Source organism: Hemiscyllium ocellatum, chromosome 6, assembly GCF_020745735.1.
Source record: "Hemiscyllium ocellatum isolate sHemOce1 chromosome 6, sHemOce1.pat.X.cur, whole genome shotgun sequence".
Classification (NCBI taxonomy): domain Eukaryota; kingdom Metazoa; phylum Chordata; class Chondrichthyes; order Orectolobiformes; family Hemiscylliidae; genus Hemiscyllium; species Hemiscyllium ocellatum.
In genome coordinates, this window is record NC_083406.1 from 123,199,028 (window position 1) to 123,218,661 (window position 19,634).

Genomic DNA, 19,634 nt, shown 5'->3' on the forward strand with positions numbered 1-19,634 from the left:
CCCTGTTGAGGGTGAGGGCGTTGATGGATTGGGCCATTGGAGGTTCCCATGATGAGGGTGAGGGGGTTGATGGATTGGGCCATTGGAGGTTCCCCTGTTGAGGGTGAGGGGGTTGATGGATTTGGCCATTGGAGGTTCCCATGATGAGGGTGAGGGGGTTGATGCATTGGGCCATTGGAGGTTCCCATGTTGAGGGTGAGGGGGTTGATGGATTGGGCCATTGGAGGTTCCCCTGTTGAGGGTGAGGGGGTTGATGGATTGGGCCATTGGAGGTTCCCCTGTTGAGGGTGAGGGCGTTGATGGATTGGGCCATTGGAGGTTCCCCTGTTGAGGGTGAGGGCGTTGATGGATTGGGCCATTGGAGGTTCCCATGATGAGGGTGAGGGGGTTGATGAATTGGGCCATTGGAGGTTCCCCTGTTGAGGGTGAGGGCGTTGATGGATTGGGCCATTGGAGGTTCCCCTGTTGAGGGTGAGGGCGTTGATGGATTGGGCCATTGGAGGTTCCCATGATGAGGGTGAGGGGGTTGATGAATTGGGCCATTGGAGGTTCCCCTGTTGGGGGTGAGGGGGTTGATGGATTGGGCCATTGGAGGTTCCCCTGTTGAGGGTGAGGGGGTTGATGGATTGGGCCATTGGAGGTTCCCCTGTTGAGGGTGAGGGGGTTGATGGATTAGGCCATTGGAGGTTCCCATGATGAGGGTGAGGGGGTTGATGGATTGGGCCATTGGAGGTTCCCATGTTGAGGGTGAGGGGGTTGATGGATTGGGCCATTGGAGGTTCCCATGTTGAGGGTGAGGGGGTTGATGGATTGGGCCATTGGAGGTGCCCCTGTTGGGAGGAGAGGGGGTTGATGGCGATTTCCCCTGAGGCGATTGATGTATATAATTCCCACAGTGCAGAAAGAGACCATTTAGCCCATTGAGTCTACACATGGCGTGTTTAGCACAGCCAATCTACCTAACCTGCACATCTTTGGACTGTGGGAGGAAACTGGAACACCAGGCAGAAACCGGTGTAGTCACTGGGAATAATTTGCAAGCTCCACACCAACAGTCACCCAAGACTGGAATCGAACCAGAGTCCCTGGTGCTGTGAAGCAGCAATGCCAACCACTTCCACCATGGCATCCCAAAATTTGACTGAGGAATCCTTTAAAGCAAAGTATAGAACCGCAGGGGCAAGTGGAAGGCACTGATTTTCAAATTTAAGGTGGGCTTTAGCTTTTTATGGGATAATAGAAGCTTTGGATTCTCTCTCAGAAGGTTGGGAAAGCTTTATCACTTGCATATTTCAACACAACTATTAACAGTTTTTTTTTTGGAGACAGTGAGGTCTTCAAATGCTGGAGATCAGAGATGGGAGTGTGTTGCTGGAAAAGCACAGCATCTGAGGAGCAGGAAAATCAATGTTTCGGGCCAGAGCCCACCCCCCCCCTTCAAGTTTTTATTTTGTTATTTAACGGCATCGAGGAATATGGAACAATGGCAGCTGTAAATGGAGTTAGATGCAGATTGACTCTGACTTAATTGAATGGCTTTAGGGACTGAATGACCTCCTTTTTTTAATGTTTAATAGAGCCATTGATGGCTTGTTGATGAAGAGTTCTCTAATGTAGAGTGACTAGTTCAGTGATGCTGCTTCAGTACTGCAGGAAATATGGTGACAAGGCTGATAATTAGGTTACTTTGATGAGAATAATTAGTTTCTGTTTGATTTATTTATTTTTTATCGACTTATAACTTGAATTGATGAAAATTACAAGCATGTACTTCTGACATCTCCTAACATATGAAGGTCGAATGAAACATCAAATTAAAATTGGCAGGGGATTGTAAGGCTACTGCAATGTCATCTCTGCAGACAACCCAGATAGTCAACCAGGATAGGAAAAGACAATTTGCTCACATAAATGAAATTTGAAACTCTCTGATGTTACATTTGCAGTGTGCATTTCATTAGATTGTTTCCATCCAAAGTGAAAAGCCTAACTGTCTCCTAGATCAGACCTGAAGTTTGGTTTTTGTTTGTGTCCTTTTCCTTGCTTTGGTTTTATTTTTTCTTTTCTTACCTGCCTATGGCTCTTTTTTTGTTGCTACAGCACCATTCTGTTTGGTCCTGTAACTCTTGGGAGTCTCTTCTGTCTTTCAACTTATCACAGATTTTCCTTTTGTCCTTGTCCCACCATCTCTTCTTTTCCCACCCCTCTCAAACAAAGATAGCAGCCTCCCTTTCCAGAAATATTGCCTTACCTGCTAAATATTTCCAGCACATTCTATTTTGATCCCAAATCCACTGCACTGTACAATGAGAAGCAATGAGACCCAATTTTACCCAATACTGAGAATAAATTATTAAACAAAAGCAAAGTACTGTGCACAGTCATCTGAAATAAAAAAAACAGAAAATGCAAGAATGGCTCAGCCGGTAAAATGAACAGCAAATTTATCCATGAAGGCCCACATAAATTCTGGGAAAAATCAATCATGAGGGTGACTAAAAAGAGAAAAGTCACCCCGATTCTCCAATCACCATATGGTTCTTTTATTTAATATTTGGATTTTCAGGATTTCAGGACCTTCCCAAACTATGTGTAAATATAATCTTGCATAAGTAAGATGCCTTTGGTTTGTTTGTTGGATAGAATCAAACTCCAATATTTATTTTCTTCATGTGCAACCATACAGGACAAAACTTCTTATGTGACTATGTATATGTACAAAGGTATTTTTATGAATAAAGTATATTTTTGAAATGTAAAAAAAAAACTTTTGGGTTTTGATAATGTACCCCCTGTTAGGATACTTGATAAGAACTGAAAAGTGCGGTGCTGGAAAAGCACGGCAGGTCAGTCAGCATCCAAGGAATAGGAGAATCAACATTTCAAGCATAAGCTCTTCATCGTCAGGAAGGGCATGTGCTTGAAATGTCGATTCTCCTGCTCCTTGGATGCTGCCTGACTTGCTGTGCTTTTCCAGTGCGGCTCTTTTCTACTCATTTTCAGTATTTGCAGTCCTCACTTTCTCCGACTTAGTAAGAGCTCATGATTTCAAGGTAGTGTATTAGCGTAGAGGATTGTGTAACAAATAGACTGTTGGGATAAAAGGGACATTTTCAGGATGGCAAACTGACTATTGGTCTGTCACAGAGATCGGCGTTGGATCACAATTATTTACAGGTATGTTAATGACTTGGATGAGGGAAGTGAATATACTGTCACCAAGCTTGTTTTTGTTACAAAACTAAGTGTTAGGACAAGTAGTGAGTATGACTTCGAGAATACGGATGGACTGTCTTGTGAGGAGAACTTGAGTAGTTTGGGCCTGTACTCATTGGAAATTCGAAGAAAGAATGAATACGATCTTATTGAACATGCGAGATTCTTAGGGACTTGACATAGTAGACGATGAAAGGTTTCCTCTCATGGCAGAATCGAGAACAAGAGTCATGGAGATGTACAGCGTGGAAACAAACCCTTCCGTCCAACTCGTCTATTCCGACCAGATATCACAAACCAATCTCTTCCCACCTGCTAGCACCTGCCTCATATCCCTCCAAACCCTTCCTATTTGTATGCCCATCCAGATGCCTTTTAAATGTTGTAATTATACCAGCCTTCACCACTTCCTCTGGCAGCTCATTCCATACACATACCACCCACTGCGCGATAATGTTGCCTCATAGGTCTCTTTTATATCTTTCCTCTCTCACTCTAAGCCTATACACACTAGTTCTGGACTCCCCCACCCCAGGGAAAAGACTTTCTCTATTTATCCTATCCATGCCCCTTATGATTTTATAAACCTCAATAAAGTCACCCTTCAGCCATGACGTTCCAGGGAAAACAGCCCTAGCCTATTCAACCTCTCCCAATAGCTCAAATCCTCCAACCCTGGCAGCATCCTTGTAAATCTTTTCTGAACCCTTTCAAGTTTCACAACATCTTTCCGATAGGAAGGAGACCGGAATTGCGTGCAATACTCCCAACAGTGGTCTAACCAATGTCTTGTACAGCCGCAACATGACCTCCCAACTCCTGTACTCAAAACTCTGGACAATAAAGGAAAGCATACCAAATGCCGTCTTCACTAGCCTATCTACCTGTGACTCCACTTTCAAGTAGCTATGAACTCGCACTCCAAGGTCTCATTGTTCAGCAACACTCCAGAGGACCTTACCATATAAGTGTATAAGGTAAAAACAATGACTGCAGATGCTGGAAACCAGAGTCTAGATTAGAGTGGTGCTGGAAAAGCACAGCAGTTCAGGCAGATCCGAGGAGCAGTAAAATCGACGTTTCGGGCAAAAGCCCTTCATCAGGAATACTGTATTCCTGATGAAGGACATTTGCCCGAAACGTCGATTTTACTACTCCTCGGATGTTACCTGAACTGATGTGCTTTTCCAGCACCACTCTAATCTAGACATTATGTGTATAAGTCCTGCTAAGATTTGCTTTCCAAAATGCAGCCCATCACATTTATCTAAATCAAACTCCATCAGCCAAGCCTCAGCTCATTGGCCTATCTGATCAAAATCCCATTGCCTGCCCGGTGCCAGGGTGTGGGACATCTCCGACCGGCTTGAAAGGATATTGGAGCGGGAGGGGGAGGATCCAGTTGTTGTGGTCCACGTTGGTACTAACAACATAGGCAAGACTAGGGTGGAGGACCTGTTTGGGAATTACGAAGCACTAGGCAGGAAATTGAAGCACAGGTCCTCAAGGGTCATAATCTCTGGATTACTGCCCGAGCCATGTGCCAATTGGCATAGGGACAAGAAAATTAGGCAAGTAAACACGTGGCTAAGGGATTGGTGTGGAAAAGAGGGATTCCACTTCATGGGACATTGGCATCAGTTTTGGAACAGGGGGGATCTGTACCATTGGGATGGTCTCCACCTGAACCGAACAGGTACCAATGTTCTAACGAAGAGGATAAATAGGATGGTCAGTAGGTCTTTAAACTTCTGAGTTGGGGGGAAGGGAAAGTGAAAGCGACAGGGAGTATGGCGTTAAATGGAAAGATAAGCAGCAGGATAGCATGTGTCCAGGCGGATTTAAAATTGAGGCGGACTGGGAATGCAGAAAACAGCAAGGATAACTTAGGACATCATATGACTTCCAATATCTCTAATGATAAGAAAGTTAGCAATAAGGCACTTTACCTGAATGCTCGTAGCATTCATAACAAAGCAGATGAACTAATGGCACCGATCATAGTGAATGATTATGATGTGGTAGGCATCACAGAGACTTGGTTACAGGGGGGTCAGGACTGGCAGTTAAACCTCCAAGGATTTACAACTTATCAAAAAGACCGAGAAGTCGGCAAAGGGGGTGGGGTTGCCTTGTTAGTTAAGAACAAAATTAAATCTATGGCACCGAATGACATAGCGTCGGATGATGTGGAGTCTGTGTGTGGGGAATTGAGGAACCACAAAGGCAAAAAAACCATAATTGGAGTTGTGTACAGACCTCCTAACAGTGGTCAGGACCAGGGACGCAACATGTACCGGGAAATAGAGAAGGCATGTCAGAAAGGCAAGGTCACAATAATCATGGGAGACTTCAATATGCAGGTGGACTGGGTAAATAATGTTGCTAGTGGATCCAAAGAAAAGGAATTCATGGAATGCTTACAGGATGGCTTTTTGGAACAGCTTGTCATGGAGCCCACAAGGGAGCAGGCTATTCTGGACCTAGTGCTTTGCAATGAACCAGACTCTATAAAAGATCTTAAAGTAAGGGAACCCTTAGGAAGTAGCGATCATAATATGGTAGAGTTCAGTCTGGAGTTTGAAAGAGAGAAGGCAAAATCGGATGTAATGCTGTTACAGTTAAATAAAGGTAATTATGAGGGCATGAGAGAGGAACTGACAAAAATAGACTGGAAATAGAGGCTAGCGGGGAAGACAGTAGAGCAAAAATGGCAGGAGTTTGTGGGTATAATTGAGGACACTGTACAGAGGTTCATCCCCAAGAAAAGAAAGATTATCTGGGGAGGGATTAGACAGCCATGGCTGACAAAGGAAGTCAGGAAATGTATTAAAGAAAAAGAGAGATCCTATAAAGTGGCCAAGAACAGTGGGAAATCAGAAGATTGGGAAGGCTACAAAAACAAACAGAGGATAACAAAGAGAGTAATAAGAAAGGAGAGGATCAAATATGAAGGTAGGCTAGCCAGTAATATTAGAAATGATAGTAAAAGTTTCAATACATAAGAAACGAACGACAGGCAAAAGTAGACATTGGGCCACTTCAAACTGATGCAGGAAGCCTAGTGATGGGAGATAAGGAAATAGCAGGAGAACTTAACAAGTACTTTGCATCAGTTTTCACAGTGGAAGACATGAGTAATATCCCAATAATTAAAGGGAGTCAGGGGGCTGAGTTGAGTATGGTTGTCATTACAAAAGAGATAGTGCTAGAAAAGTTAAAAAGTCTTAAAATTGATAAATCTCCTGGCCCCGATAGGATACATCCTAGAGTTCTGAGAGAGGTAGCTGAGGAAATAGCGGAGGCATTGGTTGAGATCGTTCAAGAGTCAATGGAGTCAGGGAAGGTCCCGGATGATTGGAAGATCGATGTTGTAACCCCCTTGTTCAAGAAAGGATCAAGACAAAAGATGGAAAATTATAGGCCAATTAGCTAACCTCGGTTGTTGGTAAAATTCTAGAATCCATCATTAAGGATGAGGTTTCTAAATTCTTAGAAGAGCAGAGTCTGATTAGAACAAGTCAACATGGATTTAGTAAGGGGAGGTCATGCCTGACAAACCTGTTGGAATTCTTTGAAGAGGTGACAAGTAGGTTAGACTAGGGAAACCCAGTGGATGTGGTCTATCTACACTTCCATAAGGCCTTTGATAAGGTGCCATACGGGAGGCTACTGAGCAAGGTGAGGGCCCATGGTGTTCGAGGTGAGCTATTGGTACGGATTGAGGATTGGCTGTCTGACAGAAGGCAGAGAGTTGGGATAAAAGGTTCTTTTTCGGAATGGCAGCCAGTGTCGAGCGGTGTCCCGCAGGGTTCAGTGTTGGGGCTGCAGCTGTTCACATTATATATTAATGATCTGGATGAAGGGACTGGGGGCATTCTAGCGAAGTTTGCAGATGATACGAAGTTAGGTGGACAGGCGGGTAGTACTGAGGAAGTGGGGAGGCTACAGAAGGATCTAGACAGTTTGGGAGAGTGGTCCGGGAAATGCCTGATGGAATTCAACGTGAGCAAATGCGAGGTCTTGCACTTTGGCAAAAAGAATAAAAGCATAGACTACTTTCTAAATGGTGAGAAAATTCGTAAAGCCAAAGTGCAAAGGGATCTGGGAGTGCTAGTCGAGGATTCTCTAAAGGTAAACATGCAGGTTGAGTCCGTGATTAAGAAAGCGAATGCAATGTTATCACTTATCTCAAGAGGGTTGGAATATAAAAGCAGCGATGTGCTACTGAGACTTTATAAAGCTCTGGTTAGGCTCCATTTGGAGTACTTTGTCCAGTTTTGGTCCCCACACCTCAGGAAGGACATACTGGCACTGGAACGTGTCCAGCGGAGATTCACACGGATGATCCCTGGAATGGTAGGTCTAACATATGAGGAACGGCTGAGGATCCTGGGATTGTATTCATTGGAGTTTAGAAGATTAAGGGGAGACTTAATAGAGACGTACAAGATAATACATGGCTTGGAAAGTGTGGATGCTAGGAAATTGTTTCCATTAGGCGAGGAGACTAGGACCCATGGACACAGCCTTAGAATTAGAGGGGGGTCAATTCAGAACAGAAATGCGGAGACATTTCTTCAGCCAGAGAGTGGTGGGCCTGTGGAATTCATTGCCACAGGGTGCAGTGGAGGCCGGGACGCTAAATGTCTTCAAGGCAGAGATTGATAGATTCTTGTTGTCTTGAGGAATTAAGGGCTACGGGGAGAATGCTGGTGAGTGGAGTTGAAATTCCGAATGGCCTTCCTTCCACTCCTATGTCTTATGGTCTTATCTGAGGTCACCTTCTTTGTTGTCCACTACACCTCCAATTTTGGTGTCATCTGCAAACTTACTAACTATACCTCTTATGCTCACATCCAAATCACTTATATAAATGTTGAAAAGTAGTGGACCCAGCACCGATCCTTGTGGCACTCCACTGGTCAATGGCCTCCAGTCTGAAAAACAACTCTCCACCTCCCTTTGTCTTCTACCTTTGAGCCAGTTCTGTATCCAAATGGCTAGTTCTCCCTGTATTCCATGAGATCTAAGCTTGCTAACCAGTCTCCCATGAGGAACCTTGTTGAATGCCTTACTGAAGTCCATATAGCTCAGATCTACTGCTCTGCCCTCATCAATCCTCTTTGTTACTTCTTCAAAAAACTCAATCAAATTTGTGAGACATGATTTCCCACACTCAAAGCCATGTTGACGATCCCTAATCAGTCCTTGCTTTTCCAAATACATGTACATTCTGTCCCTCAGGATCCCCTCCAACAACTTGCCCACCACCGACATCAGGCTCACTGGTCTATAGATCCCTGGCTTGTCCTTACCAGCCTTCTTAAACAGTGGCACCACGTTAGCCAACCTCCAGTCTTCCGGCGCCTCACCTATGACTATCGAGATACAAATAACTCAATTGCTTCCCACAGAGTTCTCGGGTACACCTGATCAGATCCTGGAGATTTATCCACTTTTATGCATCTAAAGACATCCAGCACTTCCTCCTCTGTAATATGGGCATTTTTCAAGATATCACCTTCTCTTTTTTCCACAGTAAACACTGATGCAAAATACTTGTTTAGTGTATTCCCCATTTTCTGTAGCTCCACACAAAGGCTGCCTTGCTGATCTGAGGGGCCTTATTGTCTCCCTAGTTACTCTTTTGTCCTTAATGTATTTGTAAAAGCCCTTTGGATTTCCTTAACTCTATTTGCCAAAGCTATCTCATGTCCCCTTTTTGCCCTCCTGATTTCCCTCTTAAATATACTCTTCTAAGGATTCACTTGATCTATCCTGTCTATACCTGACATATGCTTGCTTTTTTTTTTAATCAGCCCTCAATTTCTCCGCTTTCAGGAGCTATGAACCTGCACTCCAAGGTCTCTTTGTTCGGCAACACTCCCTAGGACCTTAGCATTAATTGTATAAGTCTTGCTAAGATTTGCTTTCCCAAAATGCAGCACCTTGCATTTGTCTGAATTAAACTCCATCTGCCACTTCTCAGCCCATTGGCCCATCTGGTCCAGATCCTGTTGTAATCTGGGGTAACCCTCTTCGTTGTCCACTACACCTCCAATTTTGGTGTCATTAGATTACTTACAGTGTGGAAACAGGCCCTTCGGCCCAACAAGTCCACACCGACCCGCTGAAGTGCAACCCACCCATACCCTTACATTTACCCCTTACCTAACACTACGGGCAATTTACCATGGCCAATTACCTGACACGCACATCTTTGGACTGTGGGAGGAAACCGGAGCACCCGGAGGAAACCCACGCAGACATGGGGAGAACGTGCAAACTCCACACAGTCAGTCGCCTGAGTCGGGAATTGAACCCGGATCTCAGGCGCTGTGAAGCAGCAGTGCTAGCCACCGTGCCGCCCACATCTGCAAACTTACTAACTATACCTCTTATGCTCGCATCCAAATAATTTATGTAAATGACAAAAAGTAGAGGTTCCAGCACTGATCCTTGTGGCCTAATACTGTCAAAATTGGCCTTTCTCCAATTTAGAACTTTAGCTTTTCGATCTGCTCTATCCTTTTCCATCACTATTTTAAAACTAATAGAATTATGGTCGCTGGCCCCAAAGTGCTCCCCCAGACACCTCAGTCACCTGCCCTGCCTTATTTCCCAAGAGTAGGTCAAGTTTTGCACCTTCTCTAGTAGGTACATCCACATTCTGAATCAGAAAATGTTCTTGTACACACTTAACAAATTCCTCTCCATCCAAACCATTAACACTATGGCAGTCCCAGTCTATGTTTGGAAAGTTAAAATCCCCTACCACAACCACCCTATTATTCTTACAGAAAATTGAAATTGCCTTACGGATTTGTTTCCAGCTTGGTGATTCTCCATCGCTAGATTCAAAATGCTAACTTTGCTTTATTTGCTGTGTTTATTCCAGCAATTTCTATTTTTGTTTCAAACCTCCATCATCCGCTTCTTTGTTTATTGCCCTTATTTATAGATTCCAAGTTAAAAGATCATATGTATATGCAGGCTTTGTACTACCTTTTCTGTGTTAAGGAGGGGAAAAAAGGCACAAATCCAGAAGCTAATGTTAAGGCATGACTTCACCTAATCAAGAAATTATTGGGAATGATAAAGGACCCTGCAAACCTGAAAACCAAAAAATAAACCTTGAAGTCTGTAGTGAAACCTTAGGGAGGGGGAATATTTTGACCTCTGCTAGTGGGTCTGGCAGCATTTACAGAGAGAGAAACCAAATTAATGTATGATCCAATTTTGTGATCTTTTGGCAGAATTCTAGATAGCAGGACTAACCAATGTAGATACCTATTTTAGCAAAAGGAAATGAGAACCAAGTTTATGATAAGTGATTGGAAATCTGCCCTCAGTCGTAAAAATTGCACAATGTCTAATTGAACGATGTGATCTTCCTCAAACCTCTGGACCACTGTAGGAGGGTGAGGTTGGTGTGAGAGGGTAGGTGACTGAAAGCTCAGACGATCTTGAGGACTGAGCAACCGTTGTTCACTTGGTAAGATGAGGATTGGAGCCAGAAAATCAGCCTTCGAGTCCAAGACTAGGACTTGAGGATAAATAATTAAGCCTAGGCAGTACTGAGGGAGTGGTGCTGGAGAAGCACAGCAGGTCAGGCATCCGAGGAACAGGGAAATTGACGTTTCGGGCAGGAGCCATTCATCAAGAGTTCCCTGATGAAGGGCTCCTGTCCGAAACGTCAGTTTTCCTGCTCCTCGGATGCTACCCGACCTGCTGTGCTTTTCCTGCACCACTTTAATCTTGACTCTAATCTCCAGCATCTGCAGTCCTCACTTTCGCCTAGTACTGAGGGACTGCTGCATTGTCGGAGATGTTTCTTTTAAGTGATACATTTAAGTTGAGGCTGCATCTGCCCTTTAGGTCAATGTTTAAGAATCAACTGTCACAATTTTAAGAAGAGATTTATCCCTGTTGTTTTGAGGTCAATGTTGATCCTTCAACCAAAGTCTCGGAAGTAGAGTTTTTCATAATTATTGCATTGTTGTTTGTGGATTTTGCTGTGTGCAGATTGGCTATTCTGACTCTTACATGACAATATTGACAAGAATTAAGAGGTACTTTATTGGCTGTAAAATATATTGGGACCTCTGGTGGTTGGTCAGATGCTTTATAATTGCAAGTCTTTTTTCTTTTTATTGTTTGAGAGATCAACTAATCTGTAATTGAACCCCCTGCAGTAGTTGGGACACATCACAAGCAGCAAATACAGATTTGCAAGTCCAGTTGCAGTCATCATTACTCTTCAAGTAATAAAACAAGCCTGCAACCAATGCACAGGAGCTCCAACACTAACCATTGATTATCAGCAAGATGCTAGATTACATCAACTGTCCTGGTGAAAATTAGTTATCAGCTGGGCATGCCATTGTGTGGAACATCAAAATATTTCAATAAAGAAGCTGTATTAACTTGGAAAACATCAAGGATAGATTAAAATATATAAAAAATAGTGTGGCTGTCACTTTCAGGACAGGTGATAGAATTCATGATTTTTTTTTCTGTCTTCTGAATTAATCTTATTTTCCACCTTCAATTCAATCAACACCATCCTCCAACTGGTTTTCTCCATTTGACCAGCAACTTCATAATGCTTTTCTCTGATTTTTTGAAGATATTTTCAAATCAAAAAATTTTGGAATATTGTGTGCAATTCTGGTTTTCCTCCGATAGGAAGGATATTGTGAAACGTAAGCGTTCAGAAAAGATTTACAAGGATGTTGCCAGGATTGGAGGGTTTGAGCTATAGGGAGAGGCTGAATAGGCTGTTTTCCCTGGAGCATCAGATGCTGAGGTTTTTAAAGTCATGAAGGGTGTGTATAGGGTAAATAGACAAGGTTGTTTTCCCTTGTCTGTGGGAGTCCCTAACAAGAGGGCATAGATTTAAGGTGAGAGGGGAAAGATTTTAAAAAGACCTTAGGGGCAATTTTTTCATGCATAGATGGTGCATGTATGGAATGGACTGTCAGCGGAAGTTGTGGAGGCCAGTACAATTACAATAGGAAGGGTTTAGAAGGATATGGGCCAAGTGCTAGTCAGCATGGGTGCGTTGGACTGAAGGGTCAGTTTCTATGTTGTATATTTCTATGACTCGATCTCCTCCTGGAGCAGGAAGGACTTGAACGGAGTCCCCCGGCTCAGTGAATGTGGTAATGGAAGATTGGAAACCATGGCAGAATCAGTTATCTAGCCTCTGAAGCTGAGAGATCTGCAATTATCCACAATATAGTTGATTATTTGAGAAGCTGCCAGTTTGCTCTGTTAATGGGCGATTAAAGGAGAAGATATGTCAAGACTCCTCGAGACATAGCCTAAGGATCCAGTAAGCCTGTTCACATTGCCTAAGGACTAGAATCTTACTAATGTGCTGTACTGATAAGGCTTAAAAATTGTTACACTCAGGACAACCTTCTGCATGCATGAGGTCTGTATTAGAGTTCTCTGGATTTGGCTCCATGAAGTGTGAGGATTGGTAAAGACTGCCTTTGTGGCTTCCTCTGTTTGTGGGTTTCTACATTTGCAATTTCCAGTGCAGAGTGGAAATCTGAATGTAAAATGTAACACCACTTTATTATTGTATGCAATGCATTTGCATACAGACTTTAAGCTTCAGTCATTATGTTTTAGCTTGTTTTTTGATCTTTTTGGTCACCTACAACCTGGAGCTTTTATGGTGACATTGACCATGATGGATTTTATATCAGCAAACAAGCCCTTTAGGCATTAAGTAAGATCAAGGGTTAAACTACATGGCATGGCTTAGTCATTCCCCTCCTCCATTCCCCTGCTTCCTATCACCATTCCCTTATAGCTAGTATAATTTATCCCAGCACACACATTACTGGCTGCCTGCCCACAAGGATTAAATAGCCTTAACAGTTGCTGACACATCAATGATAGCTATGTAGACAAGGCTCTAGATCGTCATTATGACCTGTTGAAATTTGCCCAAATGTGAACTGTAACAACAACAACTCTTATTTATATAGCCTCTCCTAACATATGTCCCGAAGGTGCAAGGAATATTCTTAAACAAAATTTGACAACTGAGTCAGATAAGGAAATGTCCAAAAACCTATGTGAAGGTTTTGGTAGGTTTTAGAGTGTGCCTTAAAGAAAGGAAGGGAAAGAAGTAGAAATGTGAAATTCTGGAGCTTAGGGGGCTAGGTGGTTTCCTTTCCACTTGAGGGAAGAAAACCTGACAAGGGATAGTCATGGTTGGGAATATTTATGAATTTAAACAAGGTGATGAATTGATCTGAATGAAGGAGGTTACCTCTGATTACAGCGGTATCTTGGTCAGATGGGCCAAACGGCTGAGAAGTGGCCGATGGAGATTGATTTAGATAAATGCGAGGTGCAACGTTTTGAGAAAGCAAACTTAGCAGGACTTCTACACTTAATGGGAAGGTCCTAGGGAGTGTTGCTGAAAAAGAGACCTTGGAGTGCAGGTTCATAGCTCCTTGAAAGTGGAATCGCAGGTAGATAGGACAGTGAAGAAGCCGCTTGGTATACTTTCCTATATTGGTCAGAGTTCTGAGTACAGGCGTTGGGAGGACATGTTGCGGCAGTACAAGACATTGGTTAGGCCACTGTTGGAATATTGCGTGCAATTCTGGTCTCCTTCCTACCGGAAGGATGTTGTGAAACTTGAAAGGGTTCAGAAAAGATCACAAGGATGTTTCCAAGATTGGAGGATTTAAGCTCTAGGGAGAGGCTGAACAGGCTGGGGCTGTTTTCCCTGGAGCGTCAGAGGCTGAGGGGTGACCTCCTAGAGGTTTACAAAATCATGAGGGACATGGATAGGGCAAATAGGCAAAGTCTTTTCCCTGGGGCCAGAGAGTCCAGAACTAGAGGGCATAGGTTTAGGGTGAGAGGGGAAAGATATAAAAGAGACCTAAGGGGCAACATTTTCACGCAGAGGGTGGTACGTGTATGGAATGAGCTGCCAGAGGAAGTGGTAGAGGCTGGTATAGTTTTACAACATTTAAAAGGCATTTGGATCTGTATATGAATAGGAAGGGTTTGGAAGGGATATGGGCCGGGTGCTGGCAGGTGGGACTAGATTGGGTTGGGATATCTGGTCGGCATGGATGGGTTGGACTGAAGGGTCTGTTTCCATGCTGAACATCTCTATAACTCCATCTCGCAAAATCCCTGATTATGCAAGTGTATGATTTCCATTGATGTTCAGGATCTCTCTACTCCAGCAGCCATGCTTGAACCTGGTGGTAATGTAGTCTTCTGTGATTGCCTCATAACTGCAATTTACCCGACTGTGACTATTCATATCTCTGATATCCATGCCGCCTTTTCAGCAGGGCCTTGGGCTTTAGGGCGACCTCCTTCCATTCTGGATTGCAGGTCCTAAAGTGATGATACAGCCCAGTACTGGAATAGCACGCCATGGTGCAGGTTGGGCTGTTGAGCTAAGGTTGTTGAAATGATGGGTACACCCTTTAAAATCCCAGCTGTCCTGTAGCAACTTTTTCTAACTGTATATCGCCTAATAATTTGGTTAAAGGAGGAAACCACTTTCCAGAGCATCCTGGATCTGTAGGGGAAGGATGTTAAAAGCAGTTTGCAAATAATACTCATTTTACTTTTTTTTATTCATTCATGGGATGTGGACATTGCTAGCAAGGCCAACATTTATTGTCAATCCCCGGTTTAGTCAACTACATTGCTGTGGGTCTGGAATCATGTAGGCCAGACCAGATTTATTTTCCTAAACGACATTAGCAAACCAGATAGAGGTTTTCATGACAATCAACAACAATTTCATGGTCATCATTAGACTCTTATTCCCAGATTATTGTTGATTCAAATTCCACCATGGTAGGATTCGAACAGTCTAGCAATATTAACAGTGGGCCATTGCCTACTCTAAATGCAAAGGTGATTACATATTGCTAAAGTTGTGTGTACGTTTTGTCACAATGAGAGGATGTTAAACCAGTCAGGTACAATATGGACTTAGATTTATGCCTGGATTTGAGAAAATATGGAGTCGACCTTGGAAAATTAGGGCTGATACTTGGACCATCTCTGACACCTCCCTCCCCTTCCTGGACCTCTCCATCTCCATTAATGACGACCGACTTGACACCGACATTTTTTACAAACCCACCGACTCCCACAGCTACCTGCATTACACCTCTTCCCACCCTACCTCTTGCAAAAATGCCATCCCATATTCCCAATTCCTCCGCCTCCACCGTATCTGCTCCCAGGAGGACCAGTTCCACAATAGAACACACCAGATGGCCTCCTTCTTTAGAGACCGCAATTTCCCTTCCCACGTGGTTAAAGATGCCCTTCAACGCACCTCGTCCACATCCTGCACCTCCTCCCTCAGACTCCACCCCTCCAACCGTAACAAGGACAGAACGCCCCTGGTGCTCACCTTCCACCCTACAAACCTTCGCATAAACCAAATCATCTGCCGACATTTCCGCCACCTCCAAAAAGACTCCACCACCAGGGATATATTTCCCTCCCCACCCCTTTCTGCCTTCCGCAAAGACCATTCCCTCCATGACTACCTGGTCAGTTCCACGCCCTCCTACAACCTACCCTCCCATCCTGGCACTTTTGTCTGCCACTGCAGGAACTGTAAAACCTGTGCCCACACTTCCTCCCTCACCTCTATCCAAGGCCCTAAAGGAGCCTTCCACATTCATCAAAGTTTTACCTGCACATCCACTAATATCATTTATTGTATCCGTTGCTCCCGATGCGGTCTCCTCTACATTGGGGAGACTGGGCGCCTCCTAGCAGAGCGCTTTAGGGAACATCTCCGGGACACCCGCACTAGATGCCATCTATCAACCCCTCAGAAAATGAACAGGAAATGACATCACCACAAACCCCAGGAACCCCATCCAGGAGGAAGATATAAATAGAAAGCAGGAGACAACAGCTTCGCTTCATTTGTAGGTAATGAAACGTCTGGATACCAAACCTACAGTTCAGTGAGCAAACCTACACCCTAAACTGTCTTCCTGAATTACTGAAATCTGTCCCACAATTGTGTTGGTAGTGTTATGACTGTGACTGGGAGAATGGAACATAGGAGTAGTAGGCTGTTCAAACAGTCAAGTCTGTCCCACTGTTTGTTATGATCATAGCTGAGCAAATGTGTTACCTGTTACCTAGCCCTTTCCCATTACTATTATTCCTGCCTTTTAAAACAGCCTCTTTGGTAGAGAATTCCACAGGTTCAGTAGAACAAATTCTCCTCATCTCTGACCTGAGTGATAGCCCCCTTTTGTCTTTTAAATTTTTAAATGGTGTCCTTTCGTTTTAGACATCCTGACCAGGACAGACATCTTACCTGCATCTGTCCTGTATAATTCTTTAAATATTTTTTGTTTCAGTGACCTTTCTAAATGTCAAATATCCTTGAATATTCAGACCTCCGTCCTGGTCACCATGCTGCCATAGTTCTGTAATGGCAATTGGATCTCTTTGTGCTTTTTAGGTTATCTGTTATAACTTACGTGCATTCACATGAAGTGCCCTTAAATGTGGCATTTTGACATAATTCCACTGTCCCCCTGTTGAACCATTTAGTAAAAATGTTAATTCAGTGTCCAAAGTAGCTGGTTGCTCCTCTTTAGCAAAACCAAAGGAAATGTAATAAGACTTCTACTCACTCCCCCACTCACACACCCAAACCAAAGAGGGGAAGAGCTGTGTCAAAGGAAACAAAGGTTTGATAAATATCCAGTTGTGGAGGTGTCATGTGTGTCCCTACCTCTGCGTTAGATGGTCCAGGTTCAAGTCCCACCTGCTACAGAAGTGAATTGTGATATATCCAAACTGATTAACTCTCCTGCTGAAAATGTGTTGCTGGTTAAAGCACAGCAGGTCAGGCAGCATCCAAGGAACAGGAAATTCGACGTTTCGGGCCAGAGCCCTTCATCAGGAATGAGGAGAGGGTGCCAGGCAGGCTAAGATAAAAGGTAGGGAGGAGGGACTTGGGGGAGGGGCGATGGAGATGTGATAGGTGGAAGGAGGTCAAGGTGAGGGTGATAGGCTGGAGTGGGGTGGGGGCGGAGAGGTCAGGAAGAGGATTGCAGGTTAGGAGGGCGGTGCTGAGTTCAAGGGAATCGACTGAGACAAGGTGGGGGGAGGGGAAATGAGGAAATGATTAAATCTCCTGTTCTGATTACAATCAACTTGGATTTGAGTTGTTGAGAATTGGTTATCGTCGCAGTCCAATACTTCAGGATTTACCAGAGAAATACTGGGATATGGAAACACAATTTCCCAGGGATACAATTCGAAGGACAGCTTCTGGCGTGTCTGCCTTATACACTGCCATCCGGATATGCAAAGCAGAATTCTAAGTCCACAAAATGGGTTGCTAGGCAATCATTTACATTAGCCCTTAATCTAGTAATAACAGTAATAAATTCCTCCTCTATTTCTTTTTTAAAGTGCTTGTCAAGAGTCACTTGATTTTCTGTTTAAAAATAGCAGGGATGTTCCAGCACACACTGAACATTTTGACTTCAGGAATTTTATAGGTGGAATGCAGTCCACATCCTGTGGAATACAACTCCAAGAAATCACATTATTATTTTTGTTCCCAAAAATGCCCAAACAGTTCAATCTCTTCCATCCTCCTTTTCACACGATCCTTTTAAATATAGATGTTTATTCTCAATGGAAGTTTCAAGATTCTACCTTCATGATTTTGTATGACTAGGAATGGAACCTGCAGGAGTTGCTGTTTTCATGCTATCCTTAAGTCATGGAGGTGGTTGGTTCGCGAGTGCTATCAAAGACGTCTTAATAAGTTACTGCATTACATCTTGTAACTGGAGCACACTACACTACGGAGGTGAACTGGTAGAGGGAATGAATGCTTTAAGGTGGTAAAAGGGATGTTGTTCAAAATGATTTCTCATGGGTGTTGTTAACGTCCACCGGTAAGTAGGGAAACTTGTCACCCTAATGTACCTTTGTAGATAGTTGAAAAATAATTAGCAGGAAATGAGATACTCACTTACTGAATTCCCAGCCTCTGACCCCTTATATAGCCGCAATGTTTCTGGTCAGTAATGACGGCCAGGATGTTCCTGGGGGTATCAATTATGATAATGCTGTTGAATGTTGATAAAAGGTTAGATACATTGCCCCTGCTAGATGGATTACAACCCAGGGATTTGAAGAAAATAACTGTGGAGATTGTAGAGGCATTGGTGGTGATCTTTCAGGAGCTACTGGAGTTGGGGAGAGTCCCAGAGGACTGGTAAATGGCTAATGGTTACAATACCCCTGTTTAATAAGGGAGGGAGGCCAAAAATGGAAAACTTGTAGGCTGGTTCGCCTAACCTTAGTCTGTGGTAAAATGTTAAAGTCTATTATTAAGGATAAGGTTGTAGAATACTTGGAAGTGTAAAATAGGGCTAAGTCAGCATGATTTGATTAGTAGTCTGTTAGAATTCTTTTGAGACAAATTAGACCAGGAGAGCAAGTGGACGTGATCTATTTGGATATCCAGAAGACTTTTAACAAAGTGGCAGGAGGCTGCTAGATAAGATAAGAGCCTGTGGTGTTAGGGGCAAGGTACTGGCACGGATAGAGAATTGGCTGACTGACAAAAGGCAGAAAGTTGGGATAAAGGAGGAAGTTTCAAGATGGCAACTGGTGACGAGGAGTTCTGCAGGGGTCAGTGTTGGGATCACAGCTACTTATGTTATACATTAATGATGTGAATGCAAGAATTGAGGGTATTGTTGCAAAGCTTGCAGATGACACAAAGATAGTGTTGGGACGATTGCAAAAGGACTTGGGCAAGTTAGAAGAGTGGGCAGAGAAGTGGCAGATAGAATACAATGTGTGAAAGTGAGCTTTTTGGTAGGAAAAATAGAGGCTTAGACTACTTTCTAAATGGGAAATGTCTTCAGAAATCTGAAGCACAAAAGACGTGAATCCTAGTTCTTGCAGGTTCAGTTGGCTTTTAGGAAGGCAAAGGCAATGTTAGCATTAATTTCAAAAAAGCTGGAATACAGGAGGCTGTATTTGGAATATCTGAGCAATTGAAGGCTTTGTATCTAGGGCAGGATGTGCTGGCTTTGGAGGTTCAGAGGAGGTTTACGCAAATGATCCTGGGGATGAAGGGCATGTCATATCAGGAGGGGGTTGAGGACTCTGGTCTGTACTTGATGGAGTTTAGGGGATAAGGTGAGATCTCATTGAAACTTGCAGAATGCTAAGAGATCTGGATAGAGTGGACATGGAGACATTTCCATTATTGGAGAATCCAGGACCCAAGAGCATAGCTTCAGAGTGAAGGGACCACCCTTTGGAACTGAAATGAGGAGAAATCTCTTCGTCCAGTGGGTGATGAATCGGTGGAACTCATTGCCGGAAAGGGCTGTAGAGGC

General features: G+C 43.6%; 1 protein-coding gene across 1 annotated transcript in view; it reads left to right on the forward strand.

Annotated features, from left to right (window-relative positions):
- pgm2l1 (phosphoglucomutase 2-like 1) overlaps positions 1 to 19,634 on the forward strand; it is a 118,473-nt gene that overhangs the window by 755 nt on the left and 98,084 nt on the right. The gene's annotated exons all lie outside the window — the stretch shown is intronic.